Genomic DNA, 20,225 nt, shown 5'->3' with positions numbered 1-20,225 from the left:
TTTCTTTTACACGTCACTTAGTTTTGAGATGTAAGAGATTTCCCCTCTCCGTTGGGATTCATTATTTTGTTAATTGTTAACGTAAACCCCCTTTTTCTTCTACTCCTGCCATTTTTACTGTACAAAATGTTTTCCTCTATAACTAGTATCTCGCTTTTTGTACAAATAGATTTGGCAGTCAGCAAAACTGGACAATTTTTTACGTTCTTCATGAAAAGCTGGTTTTAAATGTTACTGATGGATGTGTAGCACTGAACGCCAGCTATCGGTCTTGCCAGGTTGCTAAAGCTATCACCCCCCTGCAGGCTGTTGGTGTGACTACTCGGTGTTGCCCTTTGGAGGAGGCCGCATTTTTCAGTGGACTTCTATTCAAAAACAGATATTCTAGCTTGGCAATGAGAGAGAATGCAATCTGTCATTCAGTTCTTCTGTATCTAAGGAGGATAATGAAGTGCCAACCCCAAATGTTTGTTTGCCGCAATTAATTTTCTTTTCTGAATTACATTTGCATTTATGAATATAAAGTAAGTGGTGGTGGTGGTGAAATCCCAGTGGGCTTGAGATTTACCAACAGAAAGTGTTCTGTCTGAATCAAGAGCCATGGAACTTGTACTGAATTTTTGTAGCAGTGTTATGTCTAGAGGTTGACTAGTGAAGGAATTACAACTTCTGTTTGAGACTCTGAAAACTGACTAACCTAGGGCAAGTCACTTAACTTCAAATTTTCAAATGCAAGTGTCTACCAGTGTACCTATACTGCAATCAGCAGTGTGATTGTGGCGTGGCTAAGCATACGCACGCTAGCTTTAATCTAGCTAACGCAGCTAAAAATAGCAGTGAAGATGGTGGCACTGGCTAGCAACCCAGGGTCCTCAGCCCACGCTGAAGTCCATGTAGCTGCATCTTCACTGCCATTATTAGCCATGCTAGCTAGATTAAAGCTAGTGAACTGCAATAATACCTCTGATTGCAGTGAGACACACCCTAAATTTTGGTCTCTAAATCTTAAGTATCCTGATTTTCAGAGGTGCTGAACAAACTCCGCTTCTCTTGAAGTTAAGTATGAACATTTTGGCCTTAACCTTTATGTGCCTCGTTTTTTTTCCACTTGTGAAGATATAATATTTACTTCACAGAGCAGATGTGCGGTTTAATTAATCAATGTTTCTAAAGCTCCATGCTATCCTTGGATGAAAGAGCTATAAAGTGTCATGTATAGACGTCATTGACACAATATGATTAGCCAATCGGCACGCAGATTTTCAGTGAATGGCTTTCTTGCTTTGATAGTTGCTGAGATTTACAAAAAATTTGCAGTGACAATTCTTCCAGTCAGATGGGGGTCTTAGTCCATTAGGGTACCAGCCAGGAAAATGTTTTATATGCATACTGGTGAATTTATTTATTTTAATGTCAGTAATGCCAAGACCTCAGAAGGTTTTGGAATTGGATAAACATCCAGCAGTTTGGATGCTTATCCAAACCTAGGGCAGCTTCTTTCCCCACATTACCATAAGGTCCTGCAGATAATGGGGGCTGATGCTAGTGATGTGATGAACAGGCAGAATTAGAGAAAACGACGGCATCCTGGATTCTGTGATGTGGTAACTGTTGGTAAATTATTGACCTTTAAAAAATAAGGAAATCCATAAGAACTTACAGTCCGCAGCTAAACTTTGACTTATAGAATATGATCACTAGGTCTGTGTTGCTCTGTTTTAAAAGAATCCGAGGCCACTGTATTCCCGTTTTCTTCTTTATCATTCAGAACCTGCACACTGATCATTCCCAAAGTCGGTTATCTGGCTGTTGCTGTTGAACGGAACAGATTCAGCTTGATTGGTATTTATTAACTCATGCACAGTAGGTTAACAGTGGAAAGCTGAAAATAGCTTATAACTTTATTTGGTCCCTGACATGCTGCACTGAATAAACATTAGTGAAATATGGACACATTACTAGTACAGGAAAATGCTTGTATACTTCAGTGTGTCACTGTTGACAAAGCTGTGCATTCAGCTGAATGAACCAGTCTCTAGTCTTTTGCTGCAGGCTTGCCTTGCAAGGTGTTAGAAAAGAGTGACAGCAAATTGCAAAATGTCTGGGTAACTGTAAGATAAGTGTAATGTTGCAAGGAACTGGTGGGGACACCGCCCCCTACTGGATGGAATAAGAACATTTCAGCTGTGGCATAGGCTCTATGCTGCTAGCAGCTAAAGGAGTTTATTCTTTAGCTCAAATGATAGGGATGTGTACTTTTGGAGCTGGAGGATATAAATACTTTACCCACTGTTAGTAAAGTTATGGATTTCCATGGCATACAACACAGAGATAATCATGAAGTTGTGCATTTGCTACAATTTAAAATACACCTCTACCCCGATATAACGTGACCCAATATAACACGAATTCTGATATAACGCGGTAAAGCAGTGCTCGGGGTGCGGGGGGGGACTGCGCACTCCGGCGGATCAAAGCAAGTTCGATATAACGTGGTTTCACCTATAATGCGGGAAGATTTTTTTGGCTCCCGAGGACAGCGTTATATCGAGGTAGAAGTATATTTAAAATCGAATCAGAGCAAACATTTTGTTTTGTCATTGCTTAATCTTAAGCTGAAGCAGTTTGGTAAGGGTTAAGGACTTTCCTGAAGGGAGATGAAGAGAAGAGGAAATGAAAGCATGGAGGTGCACAGTGTCTACGGGTGTTTTGATTAGAAATCCCCATTTTATGTGATGATGTTTTATCTGTTCAGACATAATAACTGTGGCTTTACATTATGGTCTCTAGATTGTAGAGTTAGAGACGTTTGAGCAATTCAGTTATTATTTTAATGTATATTATCATATAGGAGCAATAGTTGTAGCATAAGAGTCCCTGGGATAAGGACATGAGCTTTCAGAGCTTAACCCTGCACTCATTGACGTCAAAAATAGAATTCCTATTCACTTTAATGGTGCAGGATCAGGACGTAAGTATCTAATTATTTTTTTAATATAGCCAAGTACTTAAGCACATGCCTCATTTTAAACATGTGAGTTGTCCCAGTTAAATCAATGGGACTGCTCATGTGCTTTAAGTTAGGCACCATGCTTAAATGCCTTACTGAATCAGGGCCTATTTTAATAGGGACCACCGTTTTCTCAATAAAGCAGCATAAAGAGAAAACTCTTTCCTCATAAAAGAATCCTAAATATCTGATTATTGACCTGTTTTTTGGTGACATACTGCAGTTGGATCTGTTTGCCATACAGAAAGCTGGTTTTTATTTTCTGCACTGAAAAAATCGCATTTGAAAAATAAATTTTTTGAAAATAGTGATGAAAATAATATGCTAGCCCGCGCTGTATGTGTGTACACACGCACAAAATTTATATCCTTTTGCAGATAGCTGAGGACATCACATCATCAAAATCATTCATTCTAATATGTTCTGTGTGGTTTGACTTCTTTAAGCCAAATTTTGCCTTCAGACAAGCACATGCAACGACCATGGACTTCAATGGACATTTTGAATGCTTATCTATCTATGGGCAAAATGTGTTTCCTTGGAAACAGTTAGTTCTTTATGCTTTTCAGTTCAGACTGACAGAATTTGCAGTAGCATTTTTCATACTCAGTGTGTCCCATTTTACTTTTCCTACTAAAGGTATCTGTTTTACTGAACCAGAATTTAGGTGCTGCTAGTGTTTGTTCAATGATTATATAGGCATCCGTTTCACATTCAATTGTAACGTGTACATAAGAAACATGCCTTAGACACAATAAACTCTTCCACTGAAAGAGAAGGTATTTTTAATACATTAATGACCTCAAGATATCAGTTTCTCTGACATCTAGTAAAGAGGGCCCTAAATGCTGATTAATACTGAGGACTTCAAAAGGGCTTATGTGATTTGGGTGCCTAATTACCTTAGGACCCTTTGAAAATAACAACCTAAATCTTAGGCCAAAGATTTTAAAACCTGGGTGCCTAGGGCTAGCCACCTAAAACCGTATTTAGACTCCTAAATAGAAGTCATCGGACTTTCAAAGGTTATGAGCAAACCCAGCTTCTAGGTATTTAGAACCTGTGAAAATCAAACCACTTCTATTTAGATGCCTAAATATAGATTAGGAGCATAGCTTTGGGCATCAGATGTAATAATCTTGACCTTGAACTACAGCACAGCTCACTGCCTCACAAAAAGTGAATTAGCTCCCTAGACGAAACTCCATTTTGTCTGTGATCATTTAAGTATATGATTATTGAAATCCTGTTTTTTGGTGACACGTTGCAGTTGGACCTGGCTGGCGCACAGAAATATTCAAGGGGTAAATGATATGCATCCTAATTCTTTCATTGTACTCCTACCATCTGGTTCATGTTGTTAGTTGTTCCGTGGGCTGCTTGTTGATTTTATCACGAGATAGGCATGTATCAAAAGAAATTAATCCATTATCTCCAAAGCAGATGTCAAATTTTGTAACGTCAATAAGAGTGATTGACAGTGACTGCAAGTTCGGCGTAAGGCTTGTATCAGTGCAAAATAATAATAATAAAAACATCTTGACTAAAATATGCTCGCGTGTGGCCACATCCTCAAAGCAGTTAAAATGTGTCCAGCTGAGCCTTACTAATTTGTACTTTTGTTAATTCAGAAACCCAGTAGTTCTCTCAAAAACTTAGTGCCGCCATCCCAATTCTCAGGAAGGATGGCATATCAGAGGGCCAACCCTTCAGCCCGCCTCTAAGTCAATGGCAGCGGGATCAACCCCAGTGTAAGGTCTCACATTACTAAGGCTTCATTATGTTTGCAGAATATACAAGAGAACATTGACTAGTGAATTATGAAATATTACCATAAAAAATTAAAAGTAGACTGCACTTGCCAAATAAATGGATAAAAGACATCCAGTGAGTTACATTTAGGGCCCCAGGTTCTGAAGGCCATCAGCTATTCTTGACTTCATTGGAAGCTAAAGGCAGTCAGCACCTCGCAGGATTGTTGAGTACTTTGTAGGCTTGGGCCTCACACTTGGTAATTTGCAAATTCCATTAATCTGTTGTGACAGTCCTTAGGGTACCCAGGACTGAGAGTCACCTTGTTACCCCCCTGCCTGCAGCATGAGAGAGACTTATTTGTGCTTTAATTAATTAATGGAGATATTCTATCTCCTAGAACTGGAAGGGACCTTGAAAGGTCATCGAGTCCAGCCCCCTGCGTTCACTAGCAGGACCAAGTACTGATTTTGCCCCAGATCCCTAAGTGGACCCCTCAAGGATTGAACTCACAACCCTGGGTTTAGCAGGCCAATGCTCAAACCACTGAGCTTAACTAGGTGTCAGTGCCTTGTTAGCCAACCAAGCACTTTCCCTTGGGCTATGTCAGCCTTTACTTTGCTTTGCAGGTTAACAAGTGTACCCCATTCCCCAACTCCCTTTGAAGCATTTCCCGGTAGTCTCCAGACCCTTATCCACTTATCAAAAATACCAGGTCTGCTGTCCCTGGGGGAAACAGCGTACACACCAGTTTGTATGATTCAACTCAGGATCAGCACCTTGCTTCATATCACGACACTGATTTATAGTGAAAACAACAATACGTTTACTACCAAAGATTCAAGAGATAGTGAGTAAGGCTAATGGAAACAAAAGATTTTATATAAAGCAAAATCATAACACGGTTTCTGGAGACTAAATACTTAACAGGCTAACCTCCCATCTGAAGAAGTTTACCTCACCCCCCTAAAGTCCTTGGCAGTGTTTCAACTAAGGCTGGTTGTGATGCCGTTTCCATGAATGTAAACCCAATGCCCGTATACTTCCTAGGTTCAGGATGACAGGGTGCCTCCTTTGTTCCCCAGCTATAGTCCAGCAAATCTTTGAAGTGTATCTCCCACTGTGTTAGATCCTTTCTGAAATTGTATAATCCTTCATCTGCATTCATTTTAGACAGATGATGGGAGACCCATTGTGAATGAGACAATACTTAATTTACGTTTCAACCCAGAGACAGGTGAATAAACCTCATCTGACAGAAAATCTGTTTGTCAACTCTGCCTTGATACAGATTTCAAAACAGATTTTCATTGTGTGTGTATGCATACATACCGGTACATTTCACAACTATATGAATGCCCAGAATGACCCCCAGCTTTTACTTTTTACCCTCAGACCTCACATGACATTCTTTGTTGAACCGGAATGTACATACTGGAATCAGGACATTCCTGAGAGTCCTTCCCAGTTGACACTGAGAATTCCTGGGTCACATCTGCACTGATACATACTATAGTATGGACATTTTGGAAATTCAAATAGTCTCATAGTGTGTTGTAGTGAAAGTCTACTTTACATACAAAAAGAAGGGGCAATCACTGGAATTCTCAAGAGGCAGAGGGCATGGGGAAGGGAAGGCTGCATAAGCAACATACTAGGGTGCAATTGCTGATGATTTGTTCAATGTATCATTTCAAGCAAGGGTGATCAATGAGTTCTAAGAAAAAAATAGAGGGAAGGAGGACAATAGTAGTAATGTATATTTGTTAAGTATAAACATTACGCCTAAGGCTGTACAAGAGATAAATACAGACACAGTCTCACTTTCAAAGGCATTGAGCCCCCCCCACCAGCCCCGAAAGTATTAACTGTGCTTTACAGGTTGAGGAAGCCCCGCCCCTCAGGCTCTTCTGGGCATGCTCAGCCTGGAGGTGGAGTATAAAAGGAAGCAGGCTGCTGAAGGGGGAGGACACAGACTGCAGGCTCTCCCCAGGGAGCGGCTGCAGGCCCTGACCCCAGGAGCAAGGCACACAGAGGCCCAGACGGACTCCAGACTGCCTGACAGGCCCCGGGAAGAGACCGCGCCAGTGGGAACTGGGCCATTGGAAGACCCCAGAGACCCAGGGGAAACATGGAACTTCACCGAGGGAGAAAGGGGAGGGAGACTCTTAGGGGACTTAGAGTGTCCTCCAGTGAGTGAAAGGGGGAACCGATCAGCATATTTCGGGAGGATCCCTGCTGACTCGGTGGTGAGCACCCCCACCACCGCCCAGAGCCCTGGGCTGGGACTCGAAGGAGCAGGGAGGGCCCGAGTCCCCCTTCACTGGGTGCCACACACCCCCTACGGGCCAATAGGCCACACAGCCCAACAGGGTGGGCTACCCTATTGGCTCCGGCCATTAGGCCGTGCTGCCCAAGTTGAAGGGCTGTTTATTGACTCTGGCCAGTGGGCCATACTGCCCTGAGAGGAAGGGCCGCTTACGGACTCCAGCCATTAGGCCATACTACCACGTTTGTAGTCAGGGTCACAAACGTAGGACTTGACAAACTGCTATTCAGTTCTTTTTCCCTTCTTCACCCCATATGTGATCCGGTCCCCGTGACGGGGTGTACCTACCCCGTGACAGTGCTCAACACCTCTGAAAATGAGGCCAGTTCCATGCCTCAGGAAAGTACAGTCAGAAGGGAAGATAAAGGCCTGACAAGAAGACACTTGGGAGACTCATTTGGCATGTTGGTTTTATATGTAGGTGGAAATGATGATGGCATTATACTGGCATAGGGAATGTTTTTAGGACTTGCAGCAGTAATTGCTTTTCACAAGAGATTTAAATGAAGAGGCAGTGGAAGCTAAGAGCACTGGGATATTATAAGATCGGTCAGCTGCCTTGGATGCAGTTGACCTGGAGATGTTGACAACTCATTTGCAAACCACACCAGGGATGGGTGGAGCTACTGTTCAGCGGCTTCGGTCTTACCTTGCTAAGTGTTCCCAAAGCATGCTGTTGAGCTTCCTCCCTGACGATGCTGTCTTGTGGGGTTCAGCAGGGTCCCACCTTGAGGTAGGCCTGGCTTGACATGATTAATTGGACATGGGTGAGGCCTCATGTCTTGGGAGACAGGATTGGGGAAGTAAATGGATCTATGGAAATAAGATGCCAGTACTAGCTGAAATGGGGGGAACAGCCAGGGAACCATTTACAATTGACAAGAGAACAATGGATTAGATAACCCTGGATTGTAAAATGACGTAAAGAGTAAATCGTGCATCAACAGAGCGTGCTGTACAGGAATTGGTTCCTACAAAGTGATTGAGCCAATCTCAAAATATGATGTAATGTATAGCTACTTCTGTCATGGGGGCTGGAGTAATTAAGCCAATGGGAGAGTCTGACGTTTTGTACCTTGTGGGAACACCCTACATCCCCATGATCATCCTTATAATATGATTGTGTGGTATCTAATGCAAAGTTTGTCAAGTTGGGTGTCTTTGGAAGGCTCATGATATATTGAGCATGATGTATTGTTATGGTAATGTTATAGGTTGTAATTTCATATATATAGTTATGAGGCTGAAAATGTGTCCTCATGGCTTAAAAGAAGCCCAAGCAAAAACTCCACAAGAGCAGAGAGGCAGTTCACACCTCATCAGGTCATGTATGGGACAAGCCCAGCCCAGCCTCACAGGAACAAAGGACACTGGCCTAGGCAACAACAAAGGATCTGTTGGACTCTCGCGTGAGTCACCCCCCTTCCTTTGGTCAGTTTGGGACTGTGATGAGGTAATGTTCACCTGACTCTGAGGGGGGGGGGGCAAAGCCAAGAGGGAAGAAAGAACATGATAAAAGAGAGAGACGTTTGCCATGCTCTTCCTCTCTCTTCCACCTCCATCTACAGACATCACCACCAAACGACTGAAGCGCTGATCAAAGGGCACCCAGCCAGTCTGTGGTCAGAAGCATTTAAGTTTGTAAGGGCACTGAAAGTGTTAAGATCAGCTTAGAATGCATTTTGTTTTTATTTCATTTGACCAAATCTGACTTATGCTTTGACTTATAGTCACTTAAAATCTTAGTAGTTAATAAATCTGTTTGTTTGTCCTCCCAGAAGCAGTGCGTTTGGTTTGAAGTGTGTCAGAGACTCCCCTTGGGATAACAAGCCTGGTACATATCAATTTCTTTGTTAAATTGACAAACTCATATAAGCTTGTAGCATCCAGCAGGCATAACTGGACACTGCAAGACGGAGGTTCCTAGGATTGTGTCTGGGACCGGAGATATTAGCTAGTGTCGTTCGGTTGCACAATCCAAGGAGCAGCTTACATGCTACTAGATAGGCTGTGCGTGAAAAACCCAGGAGTGGGGGTTCTCACAGCAGAGCAGGGTAAGGCTGGCTTCCAGAGTCAAGGATTGGAGCAGATCATCCGTCCAGATAACACCAGAGGGGAACGTGTTAGAGAGCTTTCTCCATTCGGCTTAGAGCGGCTACATTAGAGAGCTTACAGCGGCGCAGCTGCATCAGTGCCACTCTAAGCTCTCTCAGGTAGCCATAGCCTTAGTAATCAAACAAATTATGCAAAAGGAAGGTCAGGTGGTGACCACCACTGTCATCTTTACAGTCGTCCTGAAGGAAATGGGCCCTTTCCAGTAAATGTCTGTAAATAATTAATTGTGCTGGCTGCTGCAGATACAAAGACCAGCGGATTTAGATGGTTTAACTATCAACAAATTAGTTAAAATCACTAAAGGAAATAGGAATTTCTGTGTGGCAAATGCACTACTAAAAATGTAACCTGGGCACAAAAAAGGAAGGTAATAAATTGAAGTGCTAAGTTAAAGAAAAAAATCTATAAAACAGCAGCTAAAACTGCCTGTCAAAACAAGTTAAGTGTAAAGTAATCTTACAAAAGTCTCAAATAGCTAAAATACAAATAAATAAAGTATAAATAGTGGTAGAATAAAACATTGGTAAAATACAGCAATTATCAAAGCCCAGGCCAAAAAAGTTATCTTGCCTGTTAATTTAAAAAAATGTATTCAAAGCTTAAATATAAAAAATTCAGTTTAAAAATGTAAAAAACTGAAATATGTCATCTGCTCATAACTTTCCAGTTTACAAAAGGAAACTTCAGGAGTGCAAAACTTTTTTAGGAAAAAAGAAAGTTCAAAGTCTCACTGGCAGGGCTAAGCCAAGCAAGTTCAAAGTATTTATTTGTTTTTTCATAATAAGCTGTTCACAACATACAAGGGACCACAACATTTTAAAAAACCTCTATTTTAAAAAATGTAAAATATATGTGTAAAATAAATTCCACTAAAAATCTATCCGACTCTTTCATTGAGTTCCAAAGCTGACACAGGGCAGCAGCCAACGTCTCCTGGCATCCTTAACTTTGCTAGTTAAGTCTTCAGAGGTGTCCATGCTTTTACAGAGCTGAATTTGTAAAAAATTAAGTTACAAATGTTGTTAATAAATAAAAATAAAAGCTAATACATAAATAAAGCAAAATAGTATTAAAAAAAAACAACCTAAATCTCTGTTTCAGTAATAACCTTTTTGTCTTTTTAGCTGCATTTTAATATATGTATTAAATTAATACTGCTAATATAATATAAAAATCATTAAATTATAAAAACATGCATGTCTATTAAACATCCAGTGTATACAGTAAAAAAAGGTTTTTTTGTTGTTGTTTTTTTTTTTTAAGTGAATAAAACATGCTAATTAACTAAAATCCTAGAAGGGCTCCGAAAAGAAGCCACAGTAATTTTTTTTTCCAGATAGCTGTGTGCTTTAAAAGCAAAAACCAACTCTGCACCAATAAAATAAAATAAAAATCAGTAAATATAAAAGATAAAGCCCAGCCACCAAAATCCTATTAAAAATGCCATCCAAATTCTGTTTTCTTTTAACAAGTTATTAATTATAAATTAAGAGATGCAATAGCAATTCAAAAATATAACAAAACATTAAACCATTAAAATCATATCCAAAAGTTCTAATTAACTAGAACATAAGATAAATATTACTAAAACCCCCCAAACTATATAATAAAATTTTAGAAAGAAAAATAAAATGTCCTAAAGTAAAAACAAATCAAAATACTTTAAAATTAAAATCTATTAAAATATTGTATAGAATATTAAATTTATTTATGTATCAGTGTTACTAAATTTTACCAATCTGCAGTTGCCTAAAGAAGAGGTCTCTGGGAAACCCAAACGCTTGTCAGCCCTTTTTTTGTAACATGTATATGAGGCTGTTGGGAGGTAACTTGCATAAAGGTGTCTAAATATGGATTTAGGACTCTAACTTTACAAACACGTTTTAAATTTTGGTAATAGAGCCTCACTTATGGTTCATATGGGCCTCATTAATGGTTTACCTGTGCTGTGTTTTGCCTACTTGACGGATTCAACAGGATATTAACAAGAAAAACATGTTTTTATTAAAATTCTATACAAAAACCCCTTTTTTGCAAGATGATTGCAGCATCTCAGTTATAATTGCTTCACACAAATGCTGCCAATTAACACCACCGACATTTATTTTGTAGCTATTGAGAAAACGCATTCATTTGGAAAAAGAAAAGAACTAACTACCGTTAATTAAGATGACTGCCATGGTGGAAAATAACAGATTACCCGGTCTGAAGTTTTATATCAAAGGGCTTTCATGAAGCATAGAAAATTGCGATATACAGGCAAGGTGGAAAGTTAATGCCTTGGGTCAGTATAGAATTTAATCATGGAATTTCATCTTGAATTCTCACAATTCAGGAGACTCTCTTGGAGGTGCTAAAAGACTTACATTCAACAAGCCTGACAATAATACAATCATGAAAAATGTGGATGTATATTCATTGCAAATCAAAATCCAATCCAAAGAAATCCAGCTCAACCCTGTATCTGTGCAAAAGTCATTACTCACAGTAAAAGGTCAAATGTTATATTGGAAGAATTGGGTGGGAAGCTTTCAGATCTCTCTGAGGTGAATTTTGATAAATTTTGCAGTGTTGCAGATCACATCAGGATTATATAAGAGCATGCACTGGCCAAATTTAGTTGTAAGGTTCTGCCTTAAAAAGATCTTTGGAACAGAACTTCATGCTCCAAAGCATCAGTTTTGTGAGAGAGATCAATTTCTGTTGGAAAAGATTCCAGAAGTCCCTATAATGATGGAATTAAAACTAGGGTTGTCAATTAATCACAGTTAACTCAAAGTGATTAACTCAAAAGAATTAATCGCACTTAGAACAATAGAATACCAATTGAAATTTAATAAATATTTTTGGATGTTTTTCTTCATTTTCAATATTGATTTCAATTACAACACAGAATACAAAGTGCACAGTGCTCACTGTATATTATTATTTTTGATTACAAATATATGCATTGTAAAAATGATAAAATAGTATTTTTCATACAAGTACTGAAGTGCAATTTCTTTATCGTGAAAGTGTAACTTACAAATGCAGATTTTTTTTTGGTTACATAACTGCACTCAAAAACAAAACTGCGTAAAACTTTTGAGCCTACAAGTCCACTCAGTCCTACTTCTTACTCTGCCAATCGCTAAGACAAACAAGTTTCAGAGTAGCAGCCGTGTTAGTCTGTATCCGCAAAAAGAACAGGAGTACTTGTGGCACCTTAGAGACTAACAAATTTATTAGAGCATAAGCTTTCGTGGGCTACAGCATCCGAAGATGCATCTGAAGTTGGGATGCATCCGAAGAAGTGGGCTGTAGCCCACGAAAGCTTATGCTCTAATAAATTTGTTAGTCTCTAAGGTGCCACAAGTACTCCTGTTCTTAAGACAAGCAAGTTTGTTTACATCGACAGGAGATACTGCTGCCTGCTTCTTGTTTACAATGTCACCTGAAAGTGAGAATAGGCATTCGCATGGCACTGTTGTAGCCGGCGTTGCAAGGTACTTGCTTCCATGCTGATGATGCTCGTTAAAAAAATGTGTCAATTAAATTTGTGACTGAACTCTTTGGGGGGAGAATTGTATGTCTCCTGCTCTCTTTTACCTGCATTCTGCATAATTTCATGTTATAGCAGTCTTGGATGATGACCCAGTACATGTTCATTTTAAGAACACTTTCAACACCAGATTTGACAAAACGCAAAAAAGGTACTAATGTGAGATTCCTACAAATAGCTACATCACTTGACCCAAGGTTTAAGAATCTGAATCTGAAGTGCCATCCAAAATCTGAGAGGGACGAGGTGTGGCGCATGCTTTTAGAAGTCTTAAAAGAGCAACACACTGATGCAGAAACTACAGAACCCAAACCACCAAAAAAGAAAATCAGCCTTCTGCTGGTGGTATCTGACTTGGATGATAATGAATATGCATCAGTCTGCACTGCTCTGAATAGTTATCAAGCAGAACCCATCATGGAAGCATGTCCTGTGGAATGGTGGTTGAAGCATGAAGGGACGTATGAATCTTTAGTGCATCTGGCACGTAAATATCTTGCAACGCCAGCTACAACAGGACTGAGTGGACTTGTAGGCTCTAAAATTTTACATTATTTTATTTTTGAATGCAGTTTTTTTTGTACATAATTCTACATTTGTAAGTTCAACTTTCATGATAAAGAGATTGCACTACAGTACTTGTATGAGATGAATTGAAAAATACATTTGTTTTTTATGTGCAAATATTTGTAGTAAAAATAAATCCTTTTTAAATTTTAAGAATAAATGAAATGTACTAACTTCAAGAAATTGAACTGTGCACCAACATTGGGTGGACCAGTATTAAATAGTGTTACATTAGGTGACAGCCTTTGAATGTTAATCCTAGTCCTTTAGTTCAAAAGGTTGCTTTTCTCACCTTTCCCTTTTGTCACTAACAACAAAAACAGCACCCTGCCCGGCGTCCCCCGAGCCTGGCACCTTAGGCAGTCATGTGGGTTGCCTGTCCCTAAATCTGGCCCTGCTTCCATGGGCAGAAATGCAGCTATACCTTTTAAAGGACAAGAGACCAGAATATCATGCACCATGCGCTCACCGTGGCTCATATAGAATATCTGTGGCAAAGTCTGGGATATGCCCACTTAAATAATGGCTTTGGAAATAAATGCCTCAGATGGAGATGGAACATTTTGGATCCCATACGTAAGATTTGACTGATACAAGATGACACATTCAAAAGCAGGACATTTGGCAACCCCAATTTTGTATGACGTCAGAAATGCACCATAGACTGATAAATTTGTCACTTGGATCCAGATTGAGGTCCCAACAGGATGGAATGCCGTATTGCTGCCCTTGTCCTTGAGACTTTCTCACGATATTATCAGGCATGCTGAGGGCCACTATGGTCCAAATCAAACATTCTTGTTCCTAAAGGAGCATGACTTTCAAGTTCATGATGAAGTTGTCACATGTGCAATGTTTGTAAGTTTGAGTTGTGATTGCCCGTATAGTTTCACATTTTCAAAAGAACCTAAGCCCCATTTAAAAACACTAAAATAAAAAACTATCTATAAAATCATCGATGATTCTTTAATAGTGAATGCATGTCCTGATACCTGGCTATTCCTTGTTTTCTCTAGCATAATTTTTATGCTAACACTATGCAAACTCTGTTGAAATCAATGGGAGTCTTTCTGTTGACCTTTGAGGGCTTTGGACCTGGTCCAGATAGCATATATTCACGAATATCTCTGAACCGCATACTTCTAGGACCATGTTTGTTTGCACCACTTTCCACAACTAATGTCGTAGGCTTTGAAGCGACACCAATAAATATTAAATTATTTGGACTAGAGTATTCGGCATTTTTATTGGCAGTTTCCCTTTTTCTTTAGGAATCCATTACTGTAATATGGATTGCCTAAATATTTTTACACCCAGAAGATTTGATCAAGTTCACTGTATAGAAAGCACCTTGTGGGATCCCCATGGTTACAGAAGTAAAGAGAATCTATAATGTGTTCTTTACACTGTATTTTTCTAAATGTATATAGACTGTTCGAGCCTTTAGTTCCCTTTGAATAGAGATTTTCCGTGTAGTTGCTATGTGTAAGCCCTACGATAGATTAGAACTAAATACTGTTTTTAAAAAATAGATTACTGGAATCAGTTGGTGCTAGATTGCATTTCTCGAGCACTCTACTTTCTCTTTAACATTTAAAGGTTGCTTCACAAACCAATCCAGTAATATCAAGTGAAGGAATTACAGACTCTAATGTCAGATTGTTGACAGTAGTTCTTCCACCAGTGTGTGTTCATTGGGTCAGGTTTTTTATACTTTTTTTTTGTGTGTGTGCTTACTTTCACTTCTCTTTTAATGCCTTTCCTAAAAAATGTACAGTTACAAAGGTAGTAATAACATAAACTGACAGATGCTGTGTATATCCTCCTCCACTTCTATTTTAAAAAAAATCATAGTATGCAGCAGTAGTGGACCCTAGACTATAGTTTGCGACAGTGTGCGGGGCTATTAGTACAGAATGCAGCAGTATTTTCAGTAAGGGTTTGATTATCTGTGCCGAACCCTGAATTTTTAAAATAACCTCTTTTGAAATCTGAAATGTAAGATTATCTTTTCCCATGGTATTTTACTTCCACATCTGTGTCAGGAACCATGTATCATTTAAATTGCCTAAGGTATGTCTGCCTACCAGATCACTAATACAGGCCCACACAGCAGCCACTGGAATTGGTGATGTCTAGAAAGCCTATACAAGGAGAATGTCTTCAATTTATGAAGAGCTGTGATACATGTTATCTTACAGAGAACCACTGTTTTGAAATAAGGTTATTTGTTGGGGGATGGCAGGCCTTTGTTCTTCTGATGTCAAAATCACAGGTGTTCTCAGAACACCCTTTGCTTCTGTGACTTGCGGAGATACGGAAGGCGGCTCCAGGCAGGTAAAGAGGATTCAGTACAATGCCAACAAGACCTACTCATGAGTCAAGTGGAACAAACACTGCCTCAGGCACAATGTCCCCGGGAATGCCTGAGGCGTGAGGGCAAAAGCAGCCCGTTACACCCTTTGAAAGGAGCAACATGTACTTCCCTATAGTCTGGCTCAACTCTGTTGGGCAAGTCGAAGAAGAGGTGTATGGACATTTCTTATTCCTCCATTTGTGGAGGTTAGTGCTGCTCTCAGCACTAAACTAGTGAAGTTCTTTACTGTGGGTGAAATCCTCAGCTTGTGTAAAATGGCATTAGTTCCATTTATTTCAGTAGAGCTATGCCTTTTTATACCACCTGATAATCTGAACTATTACACACAGAAGCTGTGACTGTAAAGGTTTATTATACTGTCTAGTTCCTTTGTGTTCACAATGGGTGTAATTCACCTCCATGCAGAGGGCTAAGATGTTAGTGGGACGTAAGTGATGCCTAGGCCTTCTGCACTAGTGTAAATTTTATCCTATTAGAGCACAAGATTCAGCAGTACCAGTAAGTAGAGTGCATATTCTGCATCTGCATGACAGCATGGAATTCTGAGGCTACATTCTGTGACTCATTGTAGTCTGTTACCAATATTAGTTGTCTTGTAGTAATGGACGAAAAGGACTATGTTGCTATGTAGTATTTGAGGCCTATTGAAAGCTTAATTCTTTGCATCATGTTGGTAATTTCCCATAAGTATCTTATCTGTTACCAGATAATACCAGGTTATTAAATATGCAAGCACAACAGGTCTACTTTATCTGTTTGTGTATTGTTGCCCTCTTTTACGAACAATTTTAATACACGCGTACAATGTAAATTACACTCCTATCCCATTTTATAAAATTTTCTCATTTGGAATTATCTGCTCTTGATACAGAGATGAGAGGTGATCACTGAAGCATGGTGAAAAAGATAAGGGGCCAGGGGTAGGAGAGAAGAGAAGAAAGAATATCAGGCATAGTAGACTTTCACTGAGCTGCATACCAAATAGGTGGTGTAATCCAAGGTACAAGTGTGGGAGATAAACAGCCTCTCTTGCATGCCTAGCTTTTGCCATGAATTCAGGTTGCAAGTCAGGTTCTTTGCATCCCTGACTCTCTGAGGGAAAGAAATTTCTTCTGCAGCAAAGGGTAAAGCTGGTCTTTTTTTTATTCACCAGAAGAGAAGCAGATGCTTTTGCATGTTCTGATTCTTAGAAAAGACTATGACATTTCCAGTGAAAATGTACCTCTTCCACCTCAAACAGTCTCCAAAGTCTTTGAACTGCAAGTAATTTGAGGGCCTAGATAAACAAATCAGTTGGTGCTAATTCTGCCTTCAGATACTACTGTAGCCAGTGGGACTGCTTTGGGTGAGAGGCAGTCCAGTTCGGTGAAGAGAGCACTCACTGTAGTTGGAATCAGGAGACCTGGTTCTAGACTCCTGTCCCTGTCAGTGACTTACTGTGTGTCTGGTCACTCCTTTTGTGCCTGTTTCTCCCATCACACTATTTGTCATGTCTGTTTAGATTGTAAACTCTTTGGAGCAAGGACTGTATCTCACCATGTATTTTCACATTGCCTGCTCACTGAGGCCCTGAGCAAAATTGGAGCCTCGAAGTACCATCATAATATAAATAATGGGTATAACACATGGCAATGTTTTGCCTCATTGTATATACCATTGTTTAATCCACTATTGTTGGCATTGTATTACAATTTTGAATGTTTTCATGTTAGAGTATAGCTTCCTTTGGTTTCACAATGGTTGAAATTCACCTCTGTGCAGAGGGCTAAGATTTAAGAAGGATGTAAGCAGTGCCTAGGCCCCCTGCACTGACATAAATTTCATCCTATTAGAACACAGGGTTCAGCAGAAAAGAGCATTTCTGCTTCTACTGTACCAATGTCATGGAACGTGACTTTCGGCCCTTTTTAGTAAAATTTAATATTATTACAAACTGTTACAGGTACCTTAGCAAGAGTTTTAAAAAAATCAGTAAAATGTATATGTCTAGGCAAAGCAGAAGTGTCAGATTTTACAAATGTAATTGTTTTAAGAGATGCAAGGATGCATTTAAGCACTTGAAACTGGAATACATTAAAGTTATTGTAAATTAAGCTTAATTGCTTGTTCTTTACATGATTTCTCTAGCAATATTTCATTATTTACGAACACTGCCTCTATCAAAAGCTTTAAAATTACACTTCAAGACTAAGGGCCATATCCTCAGCTGGTGTAGATTCACATTAGCTCTATTTATGGCAGTTTCCACCAGCTGAGAGTCTGGCCCTGTTATCTTTCCACTATATTTTGCTACTATGGAGACTGTTAGAAGCAACCAACCCTCTAAATATCTTTATGCAGATTTGAATTCTCAAATGATTTCAAGTTCAAAATTGTTGAAGTAGAGGAGTCAGATTTTTATGGGCACGTTCACCCAAATTGCACATGGCTGCATGGAAGCGCTCTATATTATGTGCTGATATATTCCTTTCTAATACCGAATCAGCTTGGCAATGGAAAGAAATATGAGAGATGAGTTCAGTCTACATTTTATCAGCAATTAGATGTACAGCAATGGGGATATACTTACTTTCTGCCTCAGAGCCAGGTTTTGACAAGCCCTTTGGGTGGGTGTGAGAGGGAAGTGCACAAGAGCCTCCTCTATTTTGCATGGCCCTGCAAGAGCCTTTCACCAGTGTGCCTAAAAGGAGGCAGAGAGGAGGCAGGTTCATAGCCCTGATCCCCCTATGGGCCAACCTGAAGAGCAGCCGGTCACAAAATGTGAGCTGCTGCAACATCCTAGTGCAGAGGTGGGCAAACTTTTTGGCCCGAGGGCCACATCTGGGTATGGAAATTGTATGGTGGGCCATGAATGCTCACAAAATTGGGTGTTGGGGTGCGGAAGGGGGTGAGGGCTCCGGCTGGGGGTGAGGGCCAGAAAATGAGGAGTTCAGTGTGCAGGAGGGGCTCAGGGCTGGGGCAGGGGTTTGAGGTGCAGGTGGGGAGTGAGGGCTCTGGCTGGGGGTGTGGGATCTGGGATGCAGGAGGATGGGATCTAGGGGTTTAGAGGGTGGGAGGGGGGTCAGGGCTGGGGCAGGGGGTTAGGGCGCTGGAGGGGGTCAGGGGTGCAGGCTCCGGGCAGCGTTTACCTCAAGCAGCTCCCGGAAGCAGCAGCATGTCCCTCCTCTGGCTCCTATGTGGAGGCGCAGCTAGGCGGCTCTACATGCTGCCTATCTGCAGGCACTGCCCCTGCAGCTCCCATTGGCCATGGTTGCCGGCCAATGGGAGCTGTGGAGGTGGTGCTTGGGTTGGGGGCAGTGTGCAGAGCCCCCTGGCTGCCCCTACACGTAGGAGCTGGAGGGGGGACATGCTGCTGCTTCCGGGAACCATGCGGAACCATGGCACAGGTGGAGTTGGGCAAGCCCCAGACTCCGCTCCCCGGCAGGAGCTCAAGGGCCAGATTAACATGTCTGAAGGGCCGGATGTGGCCCCCGAGCTGTAGTTTGCCCACCCCTGTCCTAGTGGATGTAGGTGTATTACAAGGAACTGTCCCAAGTAGCAGGTGCCGTAGGGCCCCCCTTCTTAAACTTTAACAACCTGTGAACCCCTTTCACGAAAATGTCAAGTCTCACGAACCCCCTCCTAAAAATTAATATTTCCAGGGATTTTCTCCTTTGCCTGAGTATAAATTATAAAAGCAGTGATCTTGGAAATACACAATTTGTTTTTATGACATGCTTATTACATACTATTTATTATTAATTATTATTTATCATTACAGTATTTTTTTATTACATTTTGAAAACGGCAACACTCTTCCAAGATCTCACTTTCGTAGCTTGTATCACTTTGAATAAGCCTGTTATAAGACAAGGCTCCTATGTTTCATCAAGGAGTATCCGATGTGAAACAGCAGGAAGGTATTTAAGAAGTGAACTCAAAGAGTTCCTCCTACACAAGCATTCAGGTCTTGAGCAGTCCAGGCAAACAACGCACGTTACAACAAAGCTTAAACTTGTTCTTCATAATAATTTTAAAAACAACACTAGCTGCCTATTTCATTTTAAAAACAGCAAAAAATCTCCACCTGCCTTTCCTTTTCTTATAAGGAGTCTTGAAGTTTAAATCTTCTCAGTGTGATAGATGTGCTTGCTTTGATCTGCTTAGCTCTTGGAAGTTTAGGTGCTCCGGGCTGGTGGCCCCGTGCTGCCTGAGGTCCCTAGGGACAGCTCTGTCCGCCATTAGGGAATTTTTTCCAGAGAACTGCCTGAAACATTTCATGAATCCCCAGGGATTCACAAACCCCAGTTTGGGAACCACTGTTGTAATATAATCCCAATTAATCTCTGTGGGATTGAAGGTAGGGATGGTGTGCTTCCCCGGCTCCACCCACACCTTGCCTCCAGCCTGCCTAGTCTTCTGAGTGCCCCCATGGAGTCCTAAAAGGGGGAGAGCATGTGCATGAGCTATTCCTGTCTTGCACCTTGCAAAACTGGAATAGAGAGATCCCTGCAGGGATAATCCTTGAGGTTTAGGTTTTTCTTTTTTCTTTTTT

The 20,225-nt window shown here is 40.6% G+C and overlaps 1 protein-coding gene across 7 annotated transcripts in view; it reads left to right on the top strand.

The window, feature by feature from the left end:
• The window catches only part of GALNT18 (polypeptide N-acetylgalactosaminyltransferase 18), a 445,377-nt gene that overhangs the window by 254,887 nt on the left and 170,265 nt on the right, over positions 1-20,225 (top strand). The window lies entirely within an intron of this gene.

Source organism: Chrysemys picta, chromosome 4 (genome assembly GCF_011386835.1).
Source record: "Chrysemys picta bellii isolate R12L10 chromosome 4, ASM1138683v2, whole genome shotgun sequence".
In the NCBI taxonomy this organism is placed as follows: domain Eukaryota; kingdom Metazoa; phylum Chordata; order Testudines; family Emydidae; genus Chrysemys; species Chrysemys picta.
The sequence above is the reverse complement of the archived record's forward strand: the minus strand, read 5'-3'. Positions and strand labels throughout refer to the sequence as shown.